The sequence below is a fragment of the Zosterops lateralis genome (assembly GCF_965231275.1).
Source record: "Zosterops lateralis genome assembly, chromosome: 31".
Classification (NCBI taxonomy): domain Eukaryota; kingdom Metazoa; phylum Chordata; class Aves; order Passeriformes; family Zosteropidae; genus Zosterops; species Zosterops lateralis.
This window is the reverse complement of record NC_139791.1, coordinates 1,225,337-1,237,770: the sequence shown is the minus strand read 5'-3', so window position 1 is coordinate 1,237,770 and position 12,434 is coordinate 1,225,337. Positions and strand designations below refer to the sequence as shown.

General features: G+C 43.4%; 1 long non-coding RNA gene across 1 annotated transcript; it reads right to left on the bottom strand.

Moving 5' to 3' along the window:
- Window positions 1-7,199: 7,199 nt before the first annotated feature.
- Window positions 7,200-12,178, bottom strand: LOC310920821. Its single transcript, XR_014592044.1, has 4 exons — window positions 12,123-12,178; window positions 11,953-12,012; window positions 10,912-10,992; window positions 7,200-8,239 (listed from the first exon to the last, which is right to left on the bottom strand). It is a non-coding gene; the product is annotated as an uncharacterized lncRNA (long non-coding RNA).
- Window positions 12,179-12,434: the final 256 nt, after the last annotated feature.

Below are 12,434 nucleotides of genomic sequence, written 5' to 3'. Positions count from 1 at the left end.
CCAAATGGGAGAGACACTTACTGCTGTGAGGAATCTGCTGTGAGCTCAGTCTGGGTCTGTAGCTGACCCTGCAGTTGGAGTCTGTTGCAGTCACAGTCGAGCTGGTGAAGGTCTACGGTCAGAGGTGGCAAGGGAATACTTATCATATTCTACTGTCACTGTCCTACTAGAACACAGTCATATTCCAGTAGGAGATAACCAGCACTGAGAGTCTGCAAAAGGAACTCTACGGTGGGAATTTACTGCAGTCAAAAGTCTGTGAATAGTTAGGATCAGGATGGCTGGATTATAAAGAAGAATAAACCAGGACCTTTTCACAGTTTTAGACAAGAGTCTGTAGCTTGACCCATTTCTATCTCAAATGTGAGGTCTGAATATTAATTGTATGGTGTGAACTTACTGATATGATAATAGACATTATTCATAAATTGATATTGTTGTGCTATAGCCGGCTTCTTAGAAAGCACGTGTTGTTTCAAGATTTTATTTAGTTTTTCCTTAATTGCTTTAATCATTTCATAACTGCTATTGTTAAGGACTTTGTTTGAAATATGTGTTACTTTGTTCTCCAGCTGTTCATGCTAGTTTCTCCACTAGATCAGTGGTTTGACCCAGTGCTGTCTCATAATTTTTAAGTATTTTTCAGAGTTCTAAGAAACGATATCTGAACTTCATTGAAAACCTCCTTTGAACCAATGATATTGTGCCCTTTAGTTCTTGTTACAGAAGCACTCTAACAGCTTTTCTATTTAGGGCATCCTTACCCTGAGGGAATTTTGGAGGAGACCAGTTATTAGATGGTTCATTTAATCTTTCACCCTAAGATTCTTAGGAGCCTTGTTTTGAAATCTGTCTAGGGAATTCTCTTCCAGTTAGAGCTCAGACAGTGGCCAGGCCTTAGCTCTATGTGGATGGGAAATTTTGCCAACAGACCCAGGTATTTTCTGCATTAAAACAATATTCAAGATGCCTCGACTTGGCAAATTGACCCTGTGGATATGACAGCTGGACCTATCTCTGACAAGCACTTGGAGAATCATTATCTGGAGAATGATTGTCTAAATCTTCCCTGATTTGTGCTTTATCAGCTGTGTGCAGACTCTGGGATGATGGTACAGTATTTCAGAGATTGCTAATTACCTAATTTCACATGTGTTCATGATTATGTGTACTATCTGAAATATTCCTAATGGTCATACCTGACCCATTCCTGCTGCTGTCAGTTTCTTGTTTCACTACACATATAAATTTGTTTTGTTATTCCCTTCATGTTCTTAGCAAGAGTCATGCGTGGTGTTAAAAAAACCCAAAAAACCAAGGGAGGAGGAAATTTAGTGCCTTGAGAGGGTTGGATACTGCAAGATGTGCATCAGAACTTTAGACAACAGATAATTCTGAATGATATAATATTTATATAAGAAATTTGGAAAAAGTGCTGGAATAATGCAATAGTTACATTAGAAATTTGGGAAAAGAGTTATCAAATCTAAATTTCAGTTTTGAGCTCAGATCACATCTGCTAGAGGCTCTATGTGTTCAGAGCTACCAAGTTTTTGGTTGTAATCTACATGCAATTAGAAAACAAGTGAGTGAAAAACCACTCTGCAACCTAGCTGCATGAAGTTTCCCAAAAGAGTTTCCAGGCTTTTAGGGGAAAATCCACTTCATCAATATAGCACAGTTTTTAAATTTTTTTTTTTTTCAATTAATTAACTGAAAGAGAAGAGGTGCATGTGTTTTTATCATTAACAGGTTAAAAGTAGTCATCTATTCATTTGATCAGACATCAATTGCCTCTGAGAAAAATGAGGTCCAGTGAAAAGAGAAATCACTTGATCACCACCCAGCTTCTATAATCAGAATAGGAGCAAAAGTAGGACTGCCAGAAGATGGATGTGTCTGGAGACTTACAGAGGAAACTTGTCAACAAAAGCCTTATGTCATCATCATGGTATAGTGTTCCTACTAACCTTCTTCAGCAATTTCCTGTTCCAGGTTCCCAAAAGACATTCAGTGATCTCAAGAATCAACATTTTCAGCTAATGGACCTTTTCCTGAATCTCAACTATTTGGACTTAAAAATAATGGTCATTTATCTCAATTGCCCCTAGAGACACTGGACATTATTTTTCTCATACTGTGAGAACCTGTGTCAGTGACATGATTGGATTTAATAAGTTTTCTTGATTGTAGATTTTTTATGTATCTTGTCCCACATTTAATAGATACTTGGTAATAGCCTTATTAAGATGCAAATTGTTTTAACAGCAGAGCACAGGAGCAATTTCCTAGTCCCATGTCCTAAAAAAATTAGTGTCATCCTTAACCTCAATTTTCCCTGGAATCAAAATGTGACTAAATATTGCCCCTATTGGACTTATTCTGGAAATGCTGGTGAAAATGCAACTGTACAAATGTTTCCACCAGGTATTCTTTCTAAACTGTTGAGATAAGGCATAGCCTGCAATTCCGAGTAATTAGTTTAGTTAATTTAATTCTTATTTAGGGAAACTAACCACGTTTTCCCCTAGCATGTGCAAGATGCTGAATCAGACAATTTGGAGAGTGGGACATGGCAGGAGTACTAAAGGAGGATCACAGGCTTGGGATCTGATTGTGGCAATCACATAAAATCTTAGGGGGCTCCAGCATGAATAACAGCATCAATCTTTACTCCAGGTGTTGTTGCTGCTCAAGCTTTGACTACACTTGGTGGGTTGGGGTGGTGGACAGCTGAGCAGTTGAGTATAACTTCAGCTGCTTTGGATCAGATGCTCACTGATGTAGATGATATTAGACACAGAACACTGCAAAATAGAGCTGTTATAGAGTTTTGCTATTAGCTCACGGGCACGGGTGTGAAGATTTTGAAGGAATGTGTTGCATGAATCTCTCTGACCATTCTGCATCCATTGACAGGAAACTCTAGCAAGTACAAGATAACATGAAGAAGTTAACTGTTAAAAACTAGGGCTTGGATGAATGGTCTGAGGGATGGAGAATTACTGGTTGTTTGAAAGATATCACAAAGGGTGCATTGTTAATATTAGCGCTCATTATACTTTTCCTTTGTATTATTCCATGCAGCATAAAATTTGTGACTTGCTTGGCAGAAAACACAGTAAAAAAAGTTTGGCTGGTCCAAGAAAGAGAGGGGGGAATTGTAGTGATGTATCTGAATAGCTTAGACCATTCTGTGTAGCAGCCAAAATGTTTGTAGGTAACAAGCCACCTGAAGTCTTGTTTTCAGAGCTCTCAGGAGTTCATCAAGGCAAATGAGAAAACAACAGAACTAAAAAAAAGAACCAAGAGCCTGAGAAACTGTCTACAAAAAAATGTAAAACCTAGAGGACACCCAACGTGATGATGGATGCTTGACCAATTAGGTGTCCTGGAGGATGTGTGCCTGCCTCATGAACAAGTGTCTTACCAATTGAGAGATACCTGTATGCATGGACAGTCGTGCTAGAATCTATAACTGCAGGGTAATGTAAACAATAAAGACCTTCTGCTGAAATCATATAGATTCTGCTATTCAGTTGCCCATATTCCCCTGCATCCCATCCATCCTGTCCCAGGCAGGAAGCCCTGTCCAACCAGGACTTGGACACTTCCAGGGATTCGGGGGCAGCCACAGACTCTGGGGCCAACCTGGCCCAGGCCCCACCGCCCTCCCAGGCTACAAGTCCATGCCCACATCCCATCTCAGCCGGGCCCCGGCAGCGCAAAGCCCTTCCCTGTCTCCTCTCCCTGCAGGCCCTTGACAAGGGTCTCTCTCAGCCAGCAATTGCCGCTCCTCCCTGCTCTGGGCCGGGAGCTGCAGGGTGACTTTTTGCCCGTGGCCCCGGCCCGGCCCAGAGCCGGGGCCAGGACCTTTCCCCGCGCCTCTGCGGCCGCCGCCTCCCTTCGCCCGCAGCCAGCAGACGCAGCTGGCAGCTCCCCGGGGGCTGCGGCTCCTTGCCAGGGCCGGCGCTGGGGCAGCTCCCACCCGGGCCCCGGGCCAGCAGGGACAGCAGCCCAGGCAATGGCTGGGCCTGGGCCAGGCCGGCCCCGGGCCCCAGAGCAGCAAAAGCTCCTTCCCCTGCAGGCCGGGCTGGGCCTCTGACCAGGCTCCCCAGGGAATGCTCAGAGCCCCGAGGCTGCCCCAGCTCCAGGAGCCTTGGCACACCCCTGCCAGGGATGCCCAGGCCCCCAGTGCCTGGACTCCATCATCCCTCTGGCTCCCTCTCAGCTCAGCCCCTTCTGCCATTCTCACCTTTGCACAGCCCTGGCTGTCCTCTCCAGGGGCTGACAGAGCTCTGCCGCCTGCGCCAGGAGCAGGGCAGCCCCAACCTTCCAATGTTCCACTGGCTCTGGGACACCCCAGCGCTGGCAGCCCCCAACATTCCCTGCCTGGAGACGCTCCAAGGGAAGTGTCAACAGCTGCCGCCACTCACCACAACCCACCGGCCGCTGAGCAGCCCCGGCCTGGGCCCCTGAGGATTCCTCTGCACACAGCTCGGACAAGGGCCCTTTGCCTTCCCCCAGCCTGCACCAGGCAAGGGTCACATACACTTACACACCTCTGCCCACAGCTGACGGAGAAAGTTAATTTAAAACAAAAAAAACCCAATAGACTCACTGTTGCAGGTTAGGTTTGTTCCTCTTTTATTTTTTTTTTACTTATAGACTTCTGCCCAGGAGTTTCTAGGAGTCCAAGTACAGGGTGTCTATGGGTGCTTGACCAAAGCAAAGAGGTAGCCAAAAGTCAGGAAGGGGGAAATAAGGACAGGGCTGGGGGCAGCTTTGCTTTTGCTCTTGGTATCGGAGAGAGGATGGCCAGGCTGCTGCTTGCTGAGGTAGGAGTTCACTGTCCTCACCGGGTCCAGTCCTGAAAAAATCCACCATCATCTGCTCGTGTGCCCCAGAACTCTAAACTCACCTCCCCCTCCCCTGCTGGGACAGCCCTGTCCCACTGTCACCATTTCTTTGGCACTGCTTTGAGGTTTTTGCTACTCTGTGGCCCCACACTGCCCTGCCGGGACATCCCTGCCATTCCAGCTCCCACCATGGAGCTTCTGATCTCATCCACCAGCCTGGGATTTTCCACCTTTCCAGCTTGGTACTCTCAGAATCGCAAGAGATTGGACTGTCCCAGGCTCTGTGAGACAAAACCCCTTGAGGTTCCTGGTTCTGTTATTATTAATACTGTAGTTTTTGTTTTTTTGCCTTGTTATACATACTTGATGTAAAGGACTGTTATTCCTCTTCCCATACCTCTTCCTAAACCCCCCTTTAATTTTCTAAATTATAATAATTGGAAGGGAGGCCCTGCCCCTCCTAAGCAGATACGTGTCTTTCAAACCAAGACAACTTTAGACAATATTAGATGTGCATGGTGTTGCTTAAACTCCAGCTGTGGCTCTAACAATGGTTGCAAAAGCCACAATTCTCCAAACTATGTCTGTTTGATTTTCCGTAATAACTAAAAATCCTTCTATTCTTCAAAAGTTATTGAGCTATTCTAACCTTTTACTCACACACTATTCACTTTCCTGAATAGGATTCACTTTTAGTTCATTGTCACCCAGTGTGGCTCTCCAGATTCCTTCAGGAGCCTTCTTCACTTGAGTGTGATGAATCCAGGCATTTTGTTGTCTGATCTTGATTACAGTAAAGGTGGTGAGGAACACCTGGAATGGTCCTTCCCCTCGGGTTCCAGAGTATTTTCTGCAAATGAAATAACATATACATAATCCCCAGGCTGTATGTTATGTACTGGCCTATCTAGATTTCTGCTTTGAGCCCCAGCCACATGCTTCTTAATTTCTCTAAGTTGTTTGTTTAGGGCCACCATATACCTGTGTAGGGTCTCTTCCCCTATTTGTGAAGGCGTTGTTCCTTCTTGGACCCCATATGGTCTTCCACACAATATTTCAAAAGAACTTAATTTTTCTTTTGTCCTTGGCTTGGTCCGAATTCATAATAATGCTACTGGAAGAGCTTGAGGACAAGGCTTGAGTCCCAATGTTATCAATTGCTGCTTAATCAAACGGTTCATTTTTTCCACCTGGCCACTTGACTGAGGATGATATGGGGTATGAAGTTTCCAGTCTATGCCTAGGTGGTGGTTAATTTGCATCACAAGTTTTGAAATAAAATGTGGCCCCCTCTCTGAAGACATTGTGGCTGGGACTCCAAAACACAGTATGATTTCCTGTAACAATGCTTTGGTTACTTCTTGCGCTTTGGGAGTTCTGGCAGGGAAAGCTTCTGGCCACCCTGAAGAGGTATCTCTTAACACCAATAGGTAATACCATTCCCATCCTGGGCAGTTCTGAAAAATCAATTTGCCATTGCTGCCCAGGCCCATAACCTTTCCCAATTTGTCCAAGCTTTGGTTTAGGAATGTTTTTGGGATTTGTTTGGAGGTAAAGGCTACAAAAGGCTAGATTGATGAGTAACTTGAATTACTGTACTTTCCAAGTTTCTGGCTATGATTCTGTCCTTCAAATAGTTGTACAGAGCATCTATTCCCCAATGTGTTTTCTCATGTTCCTCTTTCACCAGTGACCATAGCATGTATGAAGGAATCATAAGCCTGCCTTTCCCTTCATCTGGGATAGTCCACCCTTCTTGGTTATAACTTCCATTTTCTTTCTCAATTAGCATCTACTCCTTTTTGTTGTAGCTTGGCTTACATTCAATAGAATTTTTTCCATCTGGAATTAAGGCTGCCTCAACTGTCTCAATAGTTATCTCACTTTTAGCTGCTTCTTTTCCTGTCTGCCAGCTCATTTCCTTGATGTGCATGATGGCTACTTTGTCAGGTAGCTGGACTGCCTCCAGTAGTTTTATTATCTCCTGCAAATATTTAAGACTTTTTCTTGTGAGTTCAACAGCCTTCCTTCTTTCCAGAAACTTCATGAGCATGAACCAACCCAAATGCATACCTTGTGTCTGTATAAATACTGATTTTCTTTCCTTTTGCCAGTTCTGAATCCCAGGTTAAGGCAATTATTTCAGCCTTCTGTGCTGAGGTGTTGGTTGGTAATGATCCAGACTCTATCACTTCTCTGCCCATGGTAACTGCATACCCAGCATGTCTTTTTCCACTGATCACACAGCTGCTTCCATCAGTGAACCAGGTCTCAGTGTCCTTGAGAGGGGTGTTCTTCAGGTCTGGGTGACTGGAGTAGGTGGCTTTCATGGTCTCCAGGCAATCATGGATCACTGGTTCTCCTGTACCCCCACTGACAAAGGGAGCTGGGCTCACAGGATTAGTTACCACAATTTCTACATCATTATGGCTCTACTATTATGGCTTTGGATTTCAGGAATCTCTGTGGGCAAAGCCGGTGTTCTCCTTTTACCTGCAGCACTGCAGACACTGTGTGGGACACCAGCACAGTCATCTTCTGGCCTAGGGTGAATTTGTGTGCTTCCTGACTGTTCATCACCACTGCAGCAGCGGCTCTGAGGCGCCCTGGCCATCCCTTGGCTGCTGCATCCAGCTGCTTGGAAAAGTAGGTGACTGCCCTGTGATATGGGCCCAGGTCCTGTGCCAGTATTCCCAAAGCAATCCCCTGCTTTTCATGGGAAAACAGAAAGAATGGTTTACTCATGTCTGGAAGTCCTAGGTCTGGAGCTGACATGAGAGTCTTCTTTAGTTGGTCAAAGGCTCATGTTACTTTTGTCCACTGGAGATCTCTGTTTCTTTCCATAATCAAGGCATAGAGGGGATTGACTAACAGCCCACAATTGTAAATCCACAGTCTACACCAGCCCAACATGCCCAAAAAGGTTCTCAGTTCCTTTACTGTCTGGGATTTTGGGCTCTGGCATATTGCTTCCTTGTGATCCTGCCCTGAGGTTCTTTGTCCAGCACTGACCTCGTAGCCCAGGTAGAAAACTGTTTGCTTCACTGTCTGAGCTTCCTTGTGAGATACTTGATACCCTTGTAGACCCAAAAAGTTTTGGAGGCTCACCATCCAATCCACACATATCTCTTGGGTTTGAGTAGGTATCAGGAAGTTTCCTACATACAGTAACAACTCTCCTTCTCCAGATGGGACTTCCCAGGATTCCAAATCTTTTGCAAGTTGGTCTCCAAATATCATGGGAGAGTTTTTGAATCCTTGGGGCAAAACTGTCCAAGTGAGCTGGGTTTTGCACCCTCTCTTGGGCCTTTCTCATTCAACAGCAAAATTTCTCTGGTTGGCTTCATGGAGAGGAAGGCAAAAGAAAGCATCTTTCAAATCTGAAATGGTAAGCCAAATTAGTTCAGGTGTTAAATGGGTTAACAATGTGTAGGGTGGGCAACCACTGGGTGTAAATTCTCAATTACCTTATTAACAGCCCACAAATTCTGGACTACTCGGTATGACCCATCAGGCTTTTTAACAGGTAAAATAGGAGTATTAAAATCAAACTGACCCTCGTTTAATAGCCCTATCTGCAAAAAATTTTCAGTTCCTGGGCTAATCCCTTCCCTATCTTCCTTTTTAAAAGGAAGACTGTTTAACAGGTTGTTTTTATTTTATTAAGTTTAATTTTCACTGGAGGTGCATTTTTTGCTCTCCCTGTTATATGAGAAGCCCATACCCCAGGAAATACCTGATCCATCACTTTTCTCCTAGTCTCTTCTTCACTTTCAGCTTTGGTTTCATTGGCTATTGACATTAAGCTTAACAATTCCACATACTGTTGATCCTTTACCTCCAAAATAATTTCTCTGGTTTTCAATATTATCTTTGCTTCTAGTTCCTCCAATAAATCTCTACTCAAAAGTGCCGATGGCATATAAAAACTTATGAATTCCCCATTATTTCCCAAGTTTATATTCCAGTGGTCTACAAAAATGTGCTCTTTCGGATTGACCAGTTGCCCCTTTACCATAACACAGTCATCTGGTATAGGTATTAAAGGTTTGTTTAACACGAAGTACGTTGTCCCTGTGTCCCCCAAAAACTTAATTTCCTTTTCTTTGTGTCCTAGCTTGATCATAACCAGAGGGTCCCTGAGGGTAAAATCCTCTGGTCCTCCTCAGTCTTCTTTGACATGAGCAACCACCCCCTCCCCTCTTTGGTCTCCTCTTCTTTGATCATCACCCTTTCTCCATTCTGGGCACTGGTTTTTCCTGTGTCCAAACTTCTTACAAAATGCACGAGTCTTTCCCTAGTCAGGGTGGTCCTTGCTTTGGTGGTCCTTGTCCATGTTCCCCAAAATTTGACCCAAAATCTGACCCCAAAAAACCCCAATATTTATAGAAAAACCCCAAATTTTACCCCAAAAAACCCCAAAATTTGAAACCACAAAAAAACCCAAAATTTGACCCCCAAAACCCCCCAAAATTTGACCCTAAAAAAAAACTTGACCCCTAAAAAAACTAAAATTTCACCCCAAAATCCCCATAATTCGACCCCAGAAATCTCCAAATTTGACCCAAAAACCCCTCAAAATTTAACAAAAAAACCCCCAAAATTTGATTCCAGGCCCAGCTCCTCCAGCCTGGGCTCCAAAATTCCTGAAAATTCCTGGAATTCTGGGGCTGAGACAGGGGCGGGGGGCTGGGGAGAGGGAAAAAGGGGTGAAAAGGAAAGAAAACCAGAAATTTGAGTGAAAAAATGTGAATTTTTGACTTAAAAACCACCAAATTTGACCTAAAATCGCCCAAGTTTGAACGAAAAGCGTCAAAATTGATCCCAAATTAAACAAAAATTTGGTCCCAAACCCCCAAAATCTTTCCCAAAATAACCAAAATTTGACCCCTAAACACTGAATTTCTGCAAAATCCCCAAATTTTGACCCCAAAATTTGACAAACACCCAAAATTTGACCCCAAAAAACCCCATTTTAGCCAAAAGACGTCAAAATTTGACCCCAAAAAAAGCCCAAAATTTTGACCCCCAAAAAAAGCCCAAAATTTGACAGAAAAAAAACCCTGAAATTTGACCCCAAAACCCCCAAAATTTGACAGAAAAATCACCAAAACTTAATCCAAAAAAAATAAAATCTGATGCAAAAACCCCCAAAATTTGACGCAAAAAACCCCAAAATTTGACCCCAAAACACCCAAATTTGATCTCAAAAAACTCCAAAATTTGAACCTCAAAACCCCTAAAATTTACAGAAAAAAACTTCAAAAATTTGACACCAAAAAAACCCCAAAATTTGACGCCCAAACCCCCCCAAATTTGACAGAAAAAAACCTGCAAAATTTGACAGAAAACCCCCAAAATTTGACCTAAAAATACACCAAAATTTGTCCCCCAAAAAACCACCAAAATTTGACAGAAAAGAAACCAAAACTTGACAGAAAATACTCCAAATTTGACCCTAAAACCCCCAAAATTTGAACCCTAAAACCCCCAAAATTTGACAAAAAACCCACCAAAATTTGACCCAAAAACCTCCAAAATTTGGCAAAAAACCCCTCAAAATTTAACAAAAAACACCCCAAATTTGACCCCATGAAAACGAAATTGGACCCCAAAAAAAACCCAAAATTTGACCCAAAAAACCCCAAAATTTAACCCTCAAAAAACCCAAAATTTGACAGAAAAAACGCCAAATTCAACCTCAAAAAGCCCCAAAATTTGATGAAAAAAAAAAAAAAACAAAACCCAAATTTGACCCCAAAAAATCCAAATTTCACCCCAAAAAATGCCAAAATTTGACCCAAAAAAACCCAAATTTGACTGAAACCGCCCCAAAATTGACGGAAAAAAACCTAAAACTTGACCCCAAAATCCACCAATATTTCACCCAAAAACTCCCAAGTTTAACAAAATAATTCAAATTTTGACTCTAAAAAACCCCATTTTTTACCCCAAACCCCCCAAATTTACCCCGAAATCCCCAAATTTAACCCCAAAAGCCCCAAATTTACCCAAAATCCCCCAAATTTGCCCCAAAAATCCCCGAACTCACCTCCTGAATTTGGGGCTGCCCCAAATTTATGGAATTTCCCCTCAAATTTTCTGGTTTTGGCACAGGGGAGGGAGGAGGGACCTGGAAAGACAAAAAAATGGGGTAAAAACCAGAAAAATCGACATTTTGAGTCCAAAAATCCAAAATTTTGAGTTAAAAATCCCAAAGTTTGATCCCCAAATTCCTCAATTTCACCAAAATCATCAAAATTTGACCCAAATCAGCCCAAAAAGCCCCAAAATTTGTCCCCAAAATCTCAAATTTTTCTCCCAAATCCCCAGTTTTTCTCCCCAAATCCCAAATTTCCCCCAAAAACCCGAATTTTCACCCCCAAATCCCACATTTTCTCCCCCAAGACCTCCAAATTTTCCCATGTTTTCCCATTTTATCCCAAAATCCCAGATTTCCCTCCAAAAATCCCCAATTTTCCAAAACTTTTCCCTAAAAATCTTAATTTTCCCCCACAAGACCCAAATTTTCACTTAAATCCTCCCAAAACATCAAATTTTCCCCCTAAAATCACCGATTTTGCCCCTAAAATCCCAATTTTTCCCCTCCAAATCCCAAATTTCCCCCCAAAATCCCATATTTTCACCCCAAAAATACGTATTTTTTCCCAAAAATCTCAATTTCCTCACAAAAACCCCCCAATTTTTCCAAACTTCCCCCAAAATCCTAATTTTTCCAAAAAAAATCCAATTTGTTGCCCCAAAATCCCCAAATTTCCCCCCTAAAATTCGCGCTTTTCCCCAAAAATCCCAATTTCTTCCCACAAAACCCCCAATTTTTGTCCCAAATCCCCAATTTTCCCCCACAATCCAAAATTTTCCCTCAAATCCCCAGTTTTTCATCCCAAATCCCAAATTTCCCCCAAACATCCGATTGTTTCCCCCCCAAAATCCCACATTTTCTCCCCAAAACCTCCATTTTTTCCCATTTTTCCCCGAAAATCCCAGATTTCCCCCGAAAACCCCCCAATTTCTCCAATATTTCCCCAAAATCCCCATTTCTTTCTAATTTATTTATTTCTTCCACCTTTACCTGCGCTCCCGCGCTCGCCACTCCCCTCAGGGCCGGGCACCAAACGGGACCCCGACACCTCTGCAAGGAAAGAAAAAAACCCTTTAAAACCTCAAAAACCTTCATTTTTACCTCACAATCAGCTTTAAGAAAGTGAAAATTTATTGCAAATAAAGCGATTTGGGGCCGACCTGAACCCTGAGGGCGCGGAGCATCAGCCGCGGGGTCGCCGCCGCCATCATGGCGGTCTGAGGGGAGAGGAGAAGGAGGGCGGGGCCGCCAAAATCGCCGCTTCTGATTGGTCGGCGTGAGGCGGCGCGTGCGCATCTGCATAAAAGGAGGGAAAAGCGCCATAGTTAGTGAGGGCAGTCCTCAGAAGGGCGCGGCCAAAGAGGAGAGGCGGGAACGGAATCAACCAATAGGAGCGCGCGGTTTGAGCGTGTGTGTGTGTGTGTGTGTGTGTGTGTGTGTGTGTGTGTGTGTGTGTGTGTGTGTGTGTGTGT